Source organism: Panicum virgatum, chromosome 2N (assembly GCF_016808335.1).
Source record: "Panicum virgatum strain AP13 chromosome 2N, P.virgatum_v5, whole genome shotgun sequence".
Taxonomy (NCBI): domain Eukaryota; kingdom Viridiplantae; phylum Streptophyta; class Magnoliopsida; order Poales; family Poaceae; genus Panicum; species Panicum virgatum.
The window spans coordinates 17,474,932-17,490,769 of NC_053146.1; positions in this window are offsets into that span (position 1 = coordinate 17,474,932).

Consider the following 15,838-nt stretch of genomic DNA (forward strand, 5'->3'; position numbering starts at 1 on the left):
AGAGGTTAAAAAAATTGGGCACCACACTGAAAATGCTGCAGTGGAAGGCAGCCAATGGTGTTTCAGATAAGGGATTTGAGGAGCTACTAGGACTTGTAAAGAAGATGCTTCCAGAGGGGAACGAACTACCCCCGACAACTTACAAAGCCAAAAAGGTTGTTTGCCCTCTAGGGTTGGACGTACAGAAGATTCACGCATGTCCTAATGATTGTATACTCTATCGCAGTGAATACGAGGAACTGGATGCATGTTCTGTCTATGACGCAAAGCGGTATAAGATCAGGCAAAATGATCTTGGTGATGTCGACGGTGAGCCCTCAAGGAAAAATGTTCCGGCTAAGGTGATGTGGTATTTCCCAATAATACTATGCTTGAGGCGCTTGTTCAGAAACAAAACAAATGCTAAGTTGATGCGGTGGCACAAAGAAGAGCGTAAGCAAGATCAGCTGATGAGACACCCTGCAGATGGGTCTCAGTGGAGAAACATGAATCCATTCGATGAGTGGGGGAGCAGTCAGAGTACATGGCCTGTGACCCTTTGTATGTTTAACCTTCCTTTTTGGCTATGCATGAAGAGGAAGTATATATTGATGCCGACACTTATCCAAGGCCCCAAACAACCTAACAACGATATTGAAGTGTACCTAAGACCGTTGGTTGATGAGCTTTTATTATTGTGGAAGCCAGAAGGTGTACGTGTGTGGGACGAGTACAAACAAAAGAATTTCGACCTCCGAGCATTGCTTTTCGTAACCATCAACGATTGGCCTGCACTTAGCAACTTGTCCGGGCAGTTGAACAAGGGATATCATGCCTGCACCCATTGCTTAGATGAAACCGACAGCTTGTACCTGAAAAATTCTCAGAAGGTCGTCTATATGGGCCATCGTCGGTATCTTCCCCTCAAACACCCCTTGAGAAGGAAAGGGAAACATTTCAAAGGGGAACCGGAAACTCGTGCTAAGCCTATGTTTCGTGACGGAAAGCGTGTTTTCTCGATGATAAAGGATGTTCATGTAGTGTTCGGAAAGGGTCGCGGCAGCCAACCAGTTCCGAATGATGAAAACGATCATGCACCGATGTGCAAGAAGAAGTCTATATTGTGGGAACTATCTTATCGGAAGTCTTGGTGGTCCGCAATGCAATTGACGTCATGCACCTGACAAAGAATCTTTGTGTGAATGTACTAGGTTTCCTTGGTACTTATGGTCAGGGAAAAGATACACTCGAAGCAAGACGCGACCTGAAAGAAATGAAACAACGAGAAGATCTTCAACCTGAGAAGAGAGAGAAGGGACAACACAACTTACGTCCTGCTAGCTACACTCTCAATAAAGAGGAGAAGCAAAGCATGTTTGATTGCTTGAATAGTATAAAGGTACCGTCCGGGTACTCGTCAAATATACAAAGAAGATTAAACATGAAATAAAAAAAGTTCACAAATTTAAAGTCTCATGACTGTCACGTCCTGATGACACAATTGCTTCCAGTTGCGTTGAGGGGTATTCTACCGGAGAATGTTAGATTTGCAATCATGAAGTTATGTGCTTTTCTCAATGAAATTTCACAGAAGGCAATTGATCCGGAGAAGCTCATACAACTACAGAATGACGTTGTGCAATGCCTTGTCAGCTTTGAGATGGTGTTTCCACCTTCGTTCTTTAATATTATGACACATCTCTTGGTTCATATTGTCAAAGAGATAAATATTCTGGGACCTGTATTCCTACACAACATGTTCCCTTTCGAGAGATAAATGGCAGTTCTTAAGAAGTATGTTCGCAATCACGTTCTCGACCAGAAGGATGTATCGCCAAGGGCTATGGAACAGAGGAGGTCATTGAGTTTTGTGTTGACTTTATTGATGATCTTAATCCAATTGGAGTCCCCATGTCACGCCATGAGGGGAGACTGAAGGGAAAGGGCATACTAGGGAAGAAATCTAATATGCACATCCCAGAGGGTGAAATCCGCAAAACAAATTCACAGTTCTACAAAATTCATCCCTCGTGGCTCTATATATGGATGAGCACATGAATATCGTAAGATCTGAAAACCCAGGGAAGCCTGAGGCCTGGATTACAAGGCATCACACAGATAACTTTACTGTTTAGAGCAAAATTGATGGGTGACGGCACGATTGCAGAGCAACTTCAATGGCTGGCAAGGGACCCATCAATGACAATCATGCAGTACCAAGGGTACGAGATTAATGGGTATACATTTTACACAAGAACTCAAGATGAAAAGAGAACCAACCAAAATAGTGGTGTGCGTATAGACGCAATAGGCAATGATGGAAATAAGGACAGCTACTTTGGAGTCATAGAGGAGATATGAGAACTAGAATATGGACCTTTGGTGATTCCTTTGTTTTGGTGCCAATAGGTGAACCGAGCTGGAGGCGGCATAATGATAGACTGATATGGGATGACAATTGTGGACTTCAAAAAGATTGGATATAAAGACGAACCATTCGTCCTAGCCAAGGATGTCGCACAGGTGTTCTACGTGAAGGACATGTCAAGCAAGCCTAGGAAAAATTCAGTCAAGTCCGAGGACGAGCCAAAACGCCACATAGTTCTTCCAGAAAAATGAAAAATCATTGGAGTTGAGGATATTTCGAATAAGTCAGAAGACTTTGATCAGTTTGATGACCGTGCTCCGTTCTCGGTTGATGTTGACCCAAGCATCTTGTTAGCTAAAGAGGACGCTCCTTATTTACGCCGCGATCACGACCAAGGGACGTTCGTCAAAAATAAAATTGTAAATGTTCCATTAAATAATATTGAGTTATAATATCCATTATGTTTTACTTTATTGTTCATTTGATAAAGTGATTTATGTAATAATATATATTTTCTATGGTCATAAGTAATATCAATTAGTATTATTTACCTATGCTTTAATTGCTCGTTCTGTGTTTTCATCTTCAACATGACCCCTTCATTGTCTACTCACTATTACCATTTTTCTTGATCTAAATAACATATATTAGCATTTTCATGAATTTTTTTAAATATGTCACACACAAAAAACATATAAAAAGAAAATAAAACAATTTTTATACGCATATACCTATATTGTACAAATTTTTCATAATGAAAAGTATTATACAATAATTTTGCGTGTTCAAAATATTATATCCTTCTATTTTAAAAGTATTTATCAATTTTTTACACATTAGAAAAGCATAATCCATTACCAAAATAATGGCTGCAAAATATTACATTTTTTGTTTTAGTACCGGGCAAGGCCTTGGCCCGATACTAAACTTCCTCCACGAAATTTTCCCGCCGGTGGAGGTTGTTTAGTACCAAGCAGAGCCTTGGCCCGGTACTAAAATGTCCATATTAGTACCGGGCCATGGTAGCGCCCGGTACTAAATGTCCCAGGAACCAGTTTAGTACCGGGCCGTAGCCACGGCCCGGTACTAAACTGCAACACTATATATATATATATATATATATATATATATATATATATATATATATATATATATATATATATATATATATATATATATATATATATATATATATATATTCTAGGACTTAGATCGATTTCATTCCCCTCTCGTCGTCGTCACCGGCCCCCTCGCGCACCGCCGTCCAAGACCGCCGCCGCGCCATACTGCCACGCGCTCCTCGACCGACAACGCGCCGCTGCTGCTCATCCTCGACCCCGCCCGGCCCGCTGCCGCGCGTCCCGGCCTCGACCCCGGTGGCCCGCCGCCGCGCGTCCTAGACCCCGCCCCTCGCACGCCAACGCCGCCCGTCCGCGCCGCCCCTCACTGCGCTGCCCGCGCCCCGGCGCGCCCGACCGCCATCCCGCCCTCGGCCGCCGTCACGCGCCGCCGCCCCGGCCTCCCCGCGCCGGCCGCTCCCGCCGCCCCGGCCTCACCTCGCCGGCAGCGCCTGCCGCCCGCGCAGCCGCAGTGAGGGCTGACCTAAGCCCTCTGCTGAAAATGGTTAGAAATACCTGAAAATTATAGAAAAAAGTGTAGAAAATAGTTGGATATTATTGGTAATTATATGAAAATTGTAGAAATTGGTTGGAAATTATAGAAAAAATGTAAAAAAGTGTAGAAAATATTTAGATATTATAGGAAAATTTTAGAGGTTTGTAGAAATTTATGCAAAAATTGTATGATTTTCTAAAAAATCATAGAAAATAGATAGAAAATCGTAGAATCATGTCTTGTTGTTGCAAATTGTTGGAGAATCATGAAAAATCGTAGAAAATAGTTGGAAAATTGTAGAATCATGTACTTACTGTTGAAAATTGTTAGAGAATCATGGAAAATCGTAGAATCATATACTTATTGTTGAAAATTATTGGCTATATTATGATGTACTTATATCTGAGTTTAATAATTTTCATATTGTTGCATTATGATGTATTTAACTTATATTTGAGTTTATTAACTTCCATATTGTTGCATTATGATGTATTTAACTTATATCTGAGTTTACATAATTTTCATATATTATGTAAATTTTGTTATTGTTGGATTGTGTGTCAATTCGTGATGTATTCAGCTTGTAAATTTAAATTATAAATTTATCATATTTTGTTGCATTAATTTATTATATATGATGTAATAAATGGGATGTCAATTATTTGGATAATTTGCTATATGAATAACCTTAAGACATAGATCACGACACGTAATTCCATACAAGAACTCCACGTCATATATAATTTCGTGTATTACACGTAACTCCGCATCATATGTTTGCATAGGGATCGAGATGGGTCCCTTTCAACGTTATTTCGAAGACGAGTACGCCCTCCATGAAATGATCCAAGAAGGCACCCAGGCCGCAGGGTGTTTCCAAGAGGATCAAAACGAGGATGATGGCAGCCAGTATCTCAATGATATTGGTGATGGCGATGCCGAAAATATGGAAGAAATGCATATGGAAGATGACGTCCCCGAGGTATATGGAATTCGATCATAGGATATGAGATACTTATGTATGTCAAACGTGTAGTAATATATATATATATATATATATATATATATATATATATATATATATATATATATAATTTCAGGCTTCCGGATCGAAGAGCTCGAAACATAAACGAGGCTTGAAGAAAAAGATGGAGGGGCGTACCACGATCACCTCATTGCACCCGGATGGGGAACCCAAGTCTCCCAAGGGGGTTAAGACGACTGTGGTGAATCAGTACGGATGTTATATCCGGGAGAACATCCCCATTAGCTTCAAGCTCTGGAAGAAAACTAAAAGCACAGATAATGATGCTGACATCGTCCCTAAAACAGAGAAGCAAATGCTATGGGAAGATGTCAAACAACACTTCAGTTTCCCAGAGGACAAAGAAGAAATCTTTAAGGATTGGGTCATGAAGAACATGGCTATTTCTTTCCAGACGTTCAAGAAGAACTTGAACAAAGACTACATAAAGAAGGGCCGCGTGCCAGACTTCGAGAAACACTTCAAGAAGCAACGTCCTTTTTGGGATGCATTTGTGTAGTACAAACTGTCCGAGATCAGCGAGAAGAGGACAGCACAATCAAAAGAGAATGCGAGCAAAAAGAAACACTTTCATCATCTTGGGCAAGGAGGTTATTCGACGGAGATCCCCAAATGGCAAAAAATAGAAGACGACCTCACTGCAAGGGGAATCGTACCGGCGACTTTCGTCTGGCCGCAGCGAGCAAAGCATTTCTTCTATGCTCATGGAGGCTCCCTAAACCCGGAAGATGGCTCGCTTATCACTAGCGACGCCATAAGAGAACCGGCCAACAGGCTGGATGAGGCACTAAAGGCCGTGTTCGAATGCAGTTTCAAGCCGGACAGAGAGAAAGATGAGCTGACGTACACTCTCGGGACACCAGAACACACAGGACATGTGCAGGGTATGGGTGTAGTTTCATGGAAGCATGGCTTCAGTGCTGACATTAAGACCTATCGAAGCCGATCCAGGAAGAAGGCTGAACATTAAGATAAGATGCGTGCCCTGGAACAAAGGATAGCTTCGATTCAAGGGGTAATGGCAGCTAGCAGCCAGGCACACCAACAAAAAGACAGATCAGCCGCCAATTTGGAGAGCAGCCCCGGCTCGCAACGCCGTAGCAGCGTCGCTTCCATGGAGCACCCAGGCGGAAGTCAACCCATAGTGGTTGCGGATGAGTCAAAACATTACCCGGTGGATGACATCACCGTGAGGACACCCTGCGAGCTTCTGTATCAGCAGAGGAAAAAGATCAAACTGGTCGCGCAAGACATTGCTGAAGTGCCTGTCCAAGGTGGGACAATTCATGGTAGGCCGATTCCATAAGGATATGCTAGGGTCATGGTCGATCGAGTCGAGCCAGGATGGGAAGACCTCGAGATCCCTAGAGGTGATGGAGAAGAGGAACTCGGACACGCCGTGCACACATGGATCTATTGGAACAAGCGGTACATATGATTGGCCGGATTACACTTCGCCGATACAACAACTCTCGCTCCGAGCCCGTAAATTCATCGGCAGCCCAAAGAGGTCCCAGTCCGGCTCGAGAAAACACTCCCACTCTGGCACCAGAAAGGAGTCCCACTTCAGCTCCGAGATCACCACCGGCACCACAAAGGAGTCCCAGTCCGGCTCCAAGATCAGCACCGGCAGCAGAAAAGAGTTCCAGTCCTGCTCCCCATGATGCAAGGGACTCAAGTGCCAGCTCAGGGCCTTGGGTCCCACCATCACCGCCTCCGAAGGTGAAAAAGGAGAGCGCGAAGCCTTGGGTCCCACCGTCACCCCTATCGGACTTGGGTCCCACCGTCACCCCTATCGGACTACGACCGCCAGATCACAAAGTCCTGGGAGAAGCCAAGAAACCGTCGGCGCAACCAAGTTCCCCAGCTCGGACAACAGTCCAAGCAATCAATACCCCCGCTCAAAGTGCTTTCTGAAAAGGATGCAGCTACTGCTCAGTGTGTGCTGGAAAACGGCCTAACAAAAGCTCAGCTGCTCAAAGGGGCAGAAATCGAGGCTCACCCAGGGGCAAACAAAAAACCTTTTGTGTTGGGGGAACCTCTTATGTGGGAAGAGTTGATTCCGATACTACCAACTAGGATGCGTGAGTTGCATGCATGGTACCTGAAAGCAAGTGCATCAAAGGATGTAGTGGTTCGTGCCCGAGTACAAGATAGGCATTTCCATCGGGGGATGGATGACATATGGATTGAATTTGAAAATCTTTATGATATGTACCATCAAGACGCCTTAGACAAGTCTCTCCTCAGTGTATTTTGTTTGTAAGTGAACTTCGTCCTACCATTTGTATATAGTACTCTAGCTCTACTAATTATGTGTTTTCTCATCCTCTTCCTTCTTTTTTAATCGTGTAGGATGAAGGTTCAAGAATGCCAGAAAAATGGGTACTATCACATCGGCTTCATAGACCCATATAATATACATGAGGAGAGTATCAGAAAATGGCCTAATCGGACCGAGAACAACATACTCAGGGCCATGCATAGGCAGAATACTTGTCAATACATTCTGTTACCGTACAACTTCGAGTGAGTTCTTTATCTTTTTTCTTGACTTGACTATATATATATGTGTATATATATCTAACATTTCTTATACATATATGTGTATGAAATAGGTTCCACTGGATCCTTCTTATTATCGAGATCGATAAATGCCGAGTTCGAGTGTACGACTCCATGAGGAAGCCAACATATTATTACCAAGACCTCATAAACGTCATCCAAAGGGCATTGGCTCGCTTCCTCCAAAAACATATAGGAATCTCGTCACCACCAGCCCCGCTAGAATTCAACGCTAACTGGCAGGTATGAATACATATCGCACATCTAATGTCGTTTTTTAATCAACATAAATATATATATATGAATATATATATATATGTATATATATATATGTATATATATATATATGTATTATGAGACAGGCGCCAGGAAACAACCTATGTGGCTACTACCTATGTGAGTATATGATGGATTTTTGCTGCCGCAGCTCGATGTCACAAAATGATTTCAGAGTACGTAGAAGGTTCAAGAATGCCAGAAAAACAGGTACTATCACGTCGGCTTCATAGACCCATATAATATACATGAGGAGAGTATCAGGAAATGGCCTAATCGGACCGAGAACAACATACTCAGGGCCATGCATAGGCAAAATACTTGTCAATACATTCTGTTACCGTACAACTTCGAGTTAGTTCTTTACCTTTTTTCTTGACTTGACAATATATATGTTTATATATATCTAACATTTCTTATACATATATGTGTATGAAACAGGTTCCACTGGATCTTTCTTATTATCGAGATCGATAAATGCCGAGTTCGGGTGTATCTTGTCAATACATTCTGTTACTGTACGAATACGCAAATGTATACAAATACGAATTAGTTGAAACCTAAAAACAATGAAAAAACAAAAAAGAAGAAAAAAAGACATTTAGTACCGGTCGGTATCACCGACCGGTACAAAAGTGCTTCACCTGCCGCGCTAGAGTTGCAGGCACTTTAGTACCGGGCGGCCTGACCAGTACTAAGTGGCGGCCCACTTAGTACCGCCCAGGCGGTACCAGGCGGGCGCCCGGTATAAACCGGGGGTTCCCGCCCGGTACGTATGAGGTTTTTTCCAGCAGTGCCTCCTCCGGGCTGTCATCTACACTGGTGGTTGCACCTCCGCCGCGGGCCACAGCTCCACTGCCAGTCGTCGCGCCGCGCCTCTCCGCTGCGGCCCCCACCTCCACCACTGGTCGTGACCCCTGTATCGAGCTCCACGGCGCCGAGCAGGTGCCGCAGCCCTTGTCCTCCGTGCGCGGGGCGGCCGTGGTGCGCGCAGCAAGCGCGGCGGCCACAGCAGCATGGCGGGCGAGGCCGCCGCCATTGTTGGTGCTGGCGATGAGCGTGGCGGCCGTGGCGCGCGCGGCGGCCGCAAAGGAGCACGGCAGGCATGGCGTGAGAGGCGGCCACGGCATCCGCAGCGAACGCGGCGGGCATGGCGGGCCGCGCGTGCTCCGGCGAGGAGCTCGTGCCGGGCCTGCTCGCCGCTGGTCCTCCCTTGCCGCTCGGATCTGCTCGGTGCGGCGGAGGGAGGAGGGAGGAGGAGGAGGAGGAGGGAGGAAGGAGGGGTGCCCGCCGCCATGCCATGGCCTCCACCGCGAGGAGGGGTGCGCCGGCACGGAGGAGGGAGGAGCAAGGAGGGAGTTGGGACGAGCTCGGCGTGGCAGAGGGAGGAGGGAGGAGGTGGAGGGAGGAAGGAGGGGGCGGCGCGGCATGGAGGCACTGGGGAGGAGGTGGAAGCGCCCAGATCCGCCCGAACTCAGCGTGGCGGAGCTCGAGGCGCCGGCGAGGGAGGGAGAAGGAGCACCGGTGGGGAGAGCAGGGGCCTCCCGCGGCGTGGCGGCCTCCGGCGGCAGCGACGGCGCTTGTGGGGGAGGAGAGAGAGGTGAAAGAGACGAGGAGGATGTAGATATAGAAGATGAAAAAAATCAAGGGTTTTTTTGCATATATTCATGCCTCTTGAAGGGTTATGGACTTAAGTGGCACAACTTAATAAGTTCAGGGTGCCAAATTTCGATTTTGCGAGTTTGTGGACCTAAGTGACACCTGGGCACAAGTTCGAGGGCCGATAGTGTATTTAACTCTTGAATTAATTAACCTAGTGAAATGTAAGTGCCACCATTTTCATTATTTTTTGCCCAACATGGTGCTGCTCATGTAGTCATGTGCGCATGCATGAACGTACATTATTCACCCTATGATCACGCGCACCAGCGAATTTACCTCTAAGAATTAATGCCTTCGGGAGATTCTCCAGCCAGTCAGCCACTGATGATCTGTGATTGATGAAGCGCTACTGACGTCACCTCGCAATGGGCAGGCAAGTTGATTGATAAAAAAAAATGCATGGACAGAATAATTATTGCCACCCTAAAAAATTAATCTTGTATAATTTTTTTACAAGGCTCATGTTTCATTTTGTTAGCATAAGGTTCCGACTTATTTCATTAGTACTATCACATCGTGTGATACAAAATTATAATCATAAGTGAACACGCATCTGACACCAATTTTGACCCTGTTTAGATCCATAAAGTCAAAATGCAAAATTTTTGTAAATCGCTTGCATGGTGTACTAAATGTAGTCGAAAAATAAATTGCATTACACAAATGGACTGTAAATCGCAAGACGAATCTAATGAGTCTAATTAGGGCATGATTAAACACTAAATTGTTACAGTAAATATGCTTTAATGATGGATTACTTAGGCTCATTAGATTCGTCTCGTAGTTTACAGACGAGATTTTTAATTAGTTTTGTGATTAGTCTACATTTAATACTTCAAATATTGAAAATTCCCTTCCAATAATCTAAAATGCAAAGTGATCTAAACAAGGCCTTTGTGTAATGGAATTTATGCATTAATAGAGCAATTGGTAGTCAAGGCCTTGCTCTAACAAACTAAAATAAATAAAATTGTTAGTCAAGGTCTTGCTCTAACGAAATAAAATAAGTAAAATTTAGTCGAGATCTTGCTCTAACAAAATAAAATAAGTAATTTAGGGGGGGTGGTTAATCAGCTTAGGGGGAGTTTAGTATAAAAAAGTTCATACAGTATCCGTCACATTAAATCTTCGGATAAATGCATGGAGTATTAAATGTAATTGAAAAATAACTAATTACATAGTTTAACTGATTTATACGAGATGAATTTTTTAAAACTAATTAGTTCATGATTGGATATTAATTGTTAAATAACAATAAAATGTGCTACAGTACCAAAACCCAAACTTTTTCACTAACTAAACACCCCTTAGGTATATAACAGTTCAAAAATGCTATAGCAAAAATTTTTTAGACCAATATACTACAATAATTTCTTCTGCCTTAAGAGTTTGAGAACAATGAAAAAAGGCACGCACGCTACTTATGCAACCGGCCCAAAAATACGTGGGATGGGGGCCCAGCTGCCAACACGCCACCTTATTTGGGCTGTGATGCGCCGTCATTCGCCGAGAAAAACAAAATGCCCCCCACCGGTTCGCCCAACCGAAATCCAATTGCCAACGCGCTCGTGGCGCGAGTTTTTTTTATTTTTATATTTTTTTCGATTTATCAAAAATATATTTCATGTTTTTTTTTCAAAAATGTCACCCAGCCGCCGGTTCATCCGGCGGAGGTTGTTACCGCCGGATGAACCGGCGGTAGGATCGTTCCGCCGTGGGCCGTGGTGGGCCGGACCTTACCGCCGGTTGAAACGGCGGTAGGTGCTTACCGCCGGATGTCCGGCGGTAAGCACCTACCGCCGTTTCAACCGGCGGTAAGGTCCGGCGTATTAAACCGCGGGCGCCCGCTCCCCCAGCGCCGCCGCCCGCCGCTCCGCCCACGCCGCCGCCCGCGCCGCCCGCGCGGCCGCCCGCCCGCTCCGCCCGCGCAGCCGCCCGCTCGCGCGCTGCCCCGCGCCGCCACCCGCCCGCCCCGGCGCCCGCGCGCCCGCCCGCCCCCCCCCCCCCCCCCCCCCCCCCGCGGCTCCCGCACGCGCGCCGGGCTTTGCCGGCGGCGCGGCTCGGAGCGCTGTCCCGGCCGCCGCACCGAGGCGGCGCTCGCCACTCGGATCGCAGGTATATTTTAAAATTTAATTTTAGTAATAATGGTTGGTACATTAGAATTAGTAATATTAGTGTTTTTGAATAAAGTTTTATGTGTAGAAATAGTTTTTAGCGTGTAATTATTTGAATATAGTTTCTTGTGTAGAAATTGTTTTTTTAAGTGTAGAAATATTAGTGATTCGAAAATAAATTATTACGATACAAAATCGTACAACATGTAATTGAAAATATTAGTTTACATACGAATATAATTGAAAATATTAATGAGTTCAAACAGACATATTTATCTCATAAAAATATTATTAATAAATATTATATTACAGAAAAATAGAAATTGTTGTCAGTAATAAAAATTGTAGAGAAATAATTAAGATATATGTAAAAATAGCAGAATTATTTTTTAGCGTTGATTAAATTCTAAGGAAGAGTAATTATTGTCGTAAATATTGGCAGGCATGTCAGATAATTTGTATTTTCAATTGTTCTATGGGTCAGGAGAAGTTAGATATGGTCCTGAAGGGGTAGATTTGTCAGAGTGTAGCTCGATCACAAAAAAAATACCCCGAGCTAGAGAGAGGACTTGGATTTCAATATCCAATTGGCTATTTAAAGCTTTCGGCCTTAGTCGAGATGAACATGAGATCTCTGTCATGGCAGTGGTCAGTCGAAGGGAACCAGTATTTTGGGAGCTATTGCCGCTTGAAGGGACGCAAAACTGGAGGAACTATGTCAATATAAGTAGTAGCCGAGGCTTACCGCTTGTGTTGTTTGTTCAAGCATTCGAGAAGACTAGTTTTAGAACTGAAGCGGGCGGGGATCATGAAGGCCAGGGAGATATAGTATCGGAAGAAACTGAGACGATGCATGAATCTCATGAAGAAGGTGGTGAACTCGAGATTTTAGAAGATGATAGACATGCTGCACACGAACCTCGTCAAGCAACTGGTCAGGCTGATGAAGGGGAAAACATTCCAGAGATAGTTGAAGAGTTTCAGAGGGAGGGTGAAGAACAGCACAATGCAATGAATGATGACTCCTCGGATGATGATGATGATGATGATGATGACGACGGAGATTATCATGTCCCACACAACTGGTCCGGTTATAATTTTTCAAAATTAAGTGTAAATGAAGGTGAAGCGGTGCCTTGGGAGTACAGGCAAAATGAGGTATGCATCGGTTCGGTGTATGCCAACAGTGACAACATGAAGGAAGCTATAAAACGTTGGTCGACTCTCTCTTTGCAAAGACAGTTCAAAGTTGTCAAGAGCAGTCCGAGAACATATGACGTGCGTTGTGTGAGAAGCGAATGTCCTTTCAGGGTGTATACTTCTATGGGCAAGTGGCAGGATTTCTGGGAGGTCAAAAAAATTGTGGAGCACACATGCCTGCTTGAGCAATTAGAACCACAGCACCACAACCTCAGTGCAGGTTTCATAGCTAACTACATGTACCCTTTGATCGTGGACAATCCTAGTTATGAACCTAAGTCAATCATTTGTGCTGTTGAGGAGGAGTTTAAATATAAAATTAGCTACAACAAAGCTTACAGAGCGAAACAGAAAGCGCTGCAGATGAGGTGGGGGACGTATGAAGCTTCATATCACAATATGCCGGCATTGCTGCACACTATATGTCTTAGAAATCCTGGTAGCTACTACGACTTGAAAACGTATCCATGTGCCCAGAAGCCTGGAAAGCAGGTACTCCAACAGTCGTTCTTGGCCTTGGGCGCTTGCATTGAGGCGTTTCCGCACTGCCGGCCAGTCATTTGTATAGATGGGACATTTTTGACAGGAAGGTATAAAGGCACAATCCTCATAGCTGTTGCAGCTGATGGTAACAGACAATTGTTGCCTTTGGCAATTGCCTTTGTGGAGAAAGAATCAGGGGATACTTGGTATTGGTTTTTGCAGAGGGTGAAGCAGATGATTGTCAAAGATGTAGAGAACGTGTGTTCGATTCATGATCGGCACAAGGGTATATTACAAGCAATCGATGACATACAGAATGGTTCTACTGAGCGTAGTAGGACTGCACTTTGGCCGGACCTAAAGAGTAGGTGGTGCATGAGGCATATGGGGGCAAACTTTCATACCCAGTTCAAGAACAAAATCCTTATGAAGCTATTCAAGCGGTTATGCAGCCAGAATCAGGAAAGGAAATTCAACTTCCTATGGAAAAAATTGGATGAGCTAACAAAAAAGCAAACGGCGGAGCTAGCGAAGAGATCTGTCAATACAGAGGACGACGACCAGGTCTTGCTTGAAGATGTGGGCTTGGACGGTCCGAATGTCAGGCGCAAAAGGAGAAGGGCAATTAAGACATTCTCTGAGTGGATTGAGCACGAACCAAAAGAGAAATGGGCTTTACTGTTTGATGAAGGAGGTGCTAGGTACGGTTTAATGACTTCGAACCTAGCGGAGGTATACAATTGGGTGCTGCGTGGTGTAAGATCATTGCCACTTGTTGGGATCGTGGAGTTCTTCTTGTATCGCACTTGCGAGTATTTCAGGGACCGTTACGCTGTGGCATAGAAAAATATGGTCGATAATCGCAAAGTTTACGGATACAAGGTTACGGAGCATATGGAGGAAGCTTTCAAAAAGGCCCGTTTGCATCGGGTGACTCCAGTTGGCTCTATGGAACGTCGGTACGAGGTTATGTGTAGGGACAAAGGCCGAATGGGGGGCCGGCGTGAGAAGCATGTGCAGGAGTGTGTTCTCCGTCCTGATGCTTGTATTTGCTCATGTCATAAGCCAAAACTGCTGCACCTGCCGTGCACACATGTCATTGCTGCCTGTTTTGAAGCTGGTGGACTATAGGCTCGTATGTATGTCTCAAATTACTTCATGAAGGAAACTATTTGGATGACTTGGAGGCACGAGATATATGGGTTTCGCATCCTTGGAGACTTCATAACTGATCCTGGACACAATACAACTTACATTCCGGATCCAGATCCAGAAATGTTTCAAGGGGTGGGCCGACGCAAGAAGAAACGCATTAGAAATAAAATGATCGATCGGAGGCTGGTCGAGATGTCCGCCTCTGCTCGAAGTGCCATGAGACGGGTCATACGTACAAGTATTGTACGGCATTGAGTTATGGTGGCCGCACAGATGGAGCGGGCCCATCAGAAGCTACTCCAAATCCGGCACAGCAGGCAACGGGTCGTCGTGGCCGCCGTCCTAACAACGATGGCCTTATGTGATCCATGACGATTGTCATTTGTGTCATTCGCTATTGAATCATGTTCGATGTTAAATTATGTAATATTAAGAACTAATATGTCGTAAACTGATTTCGTCTTGGCGTACGAATATTTGTTGTAATATGTGGCGCAAATGTATGTTCAACTTTATTGCTGTAATTGGAAATTGAAGTTATATAATATGTAATTTGTTGTGCATCATTTATAAGTTTATTACGTTATGTTTTATTTAGTATTTTATTAAAAATTTGTTGTATTACTTAATTTATGTTCTGAAATTTTATTTAGTATTGTTTTACGTTAATGTTATTATGCTTAATATTGTTATTTATGTTATGAAATTATTTGTAATAAATCTCATTATACAGGTATGGCGCACGAGGAAGGAGCTACCCCTGAGTTGCTAGATGCTCTCGTCGACAAGCGCCAACGGTCGTACATGTCTGCGGTCCGTGGCATCAGTTTAGGGACGTTTCGGGCTCGTGTGCCCATGTCGACGATGCCGATTCACCGTCGCTGGGTTCCTAGGTACGGGTTACATTTGTCACATATTTTAATTGTTTCCTTAACCTTTTATTCTAACTTGATTTTCATTTTTGCGATGCAGGTTACGCGCTTCAGGTCTTCTCCCGATTGCGCGACTTGTGGAAGGAGATATGGCGGACCTTGCACGTCGGCCTAGGGACAGGGCTCCACGGTTCCAGTTCGACATGTCCCTCCTTGCGGCACTTCTTGACCGATGGCGTCCGGAGACGCACACGTTTCACCTCCCGGTCGGTGAGATGACCCCTACTCTTCAGGACGTGGCGATGCTTCTAGGCTTGCCGTGTGCTGGACGAGCTGTGGGTGCAGAGGACGTGGGACTCTCGTGGCTGCGAGTTACAGGGGTCTTTGCACGGGCGTGACGAAGGTCTCAGCAGAGGAGCCCATTTTTGTTGGGTGTCCTCTACTGTTACAGCTCTGGTCTTACGAGCGCTTTCCTGTCGGTAGGCTAGAGATGGACTTCGAGCCG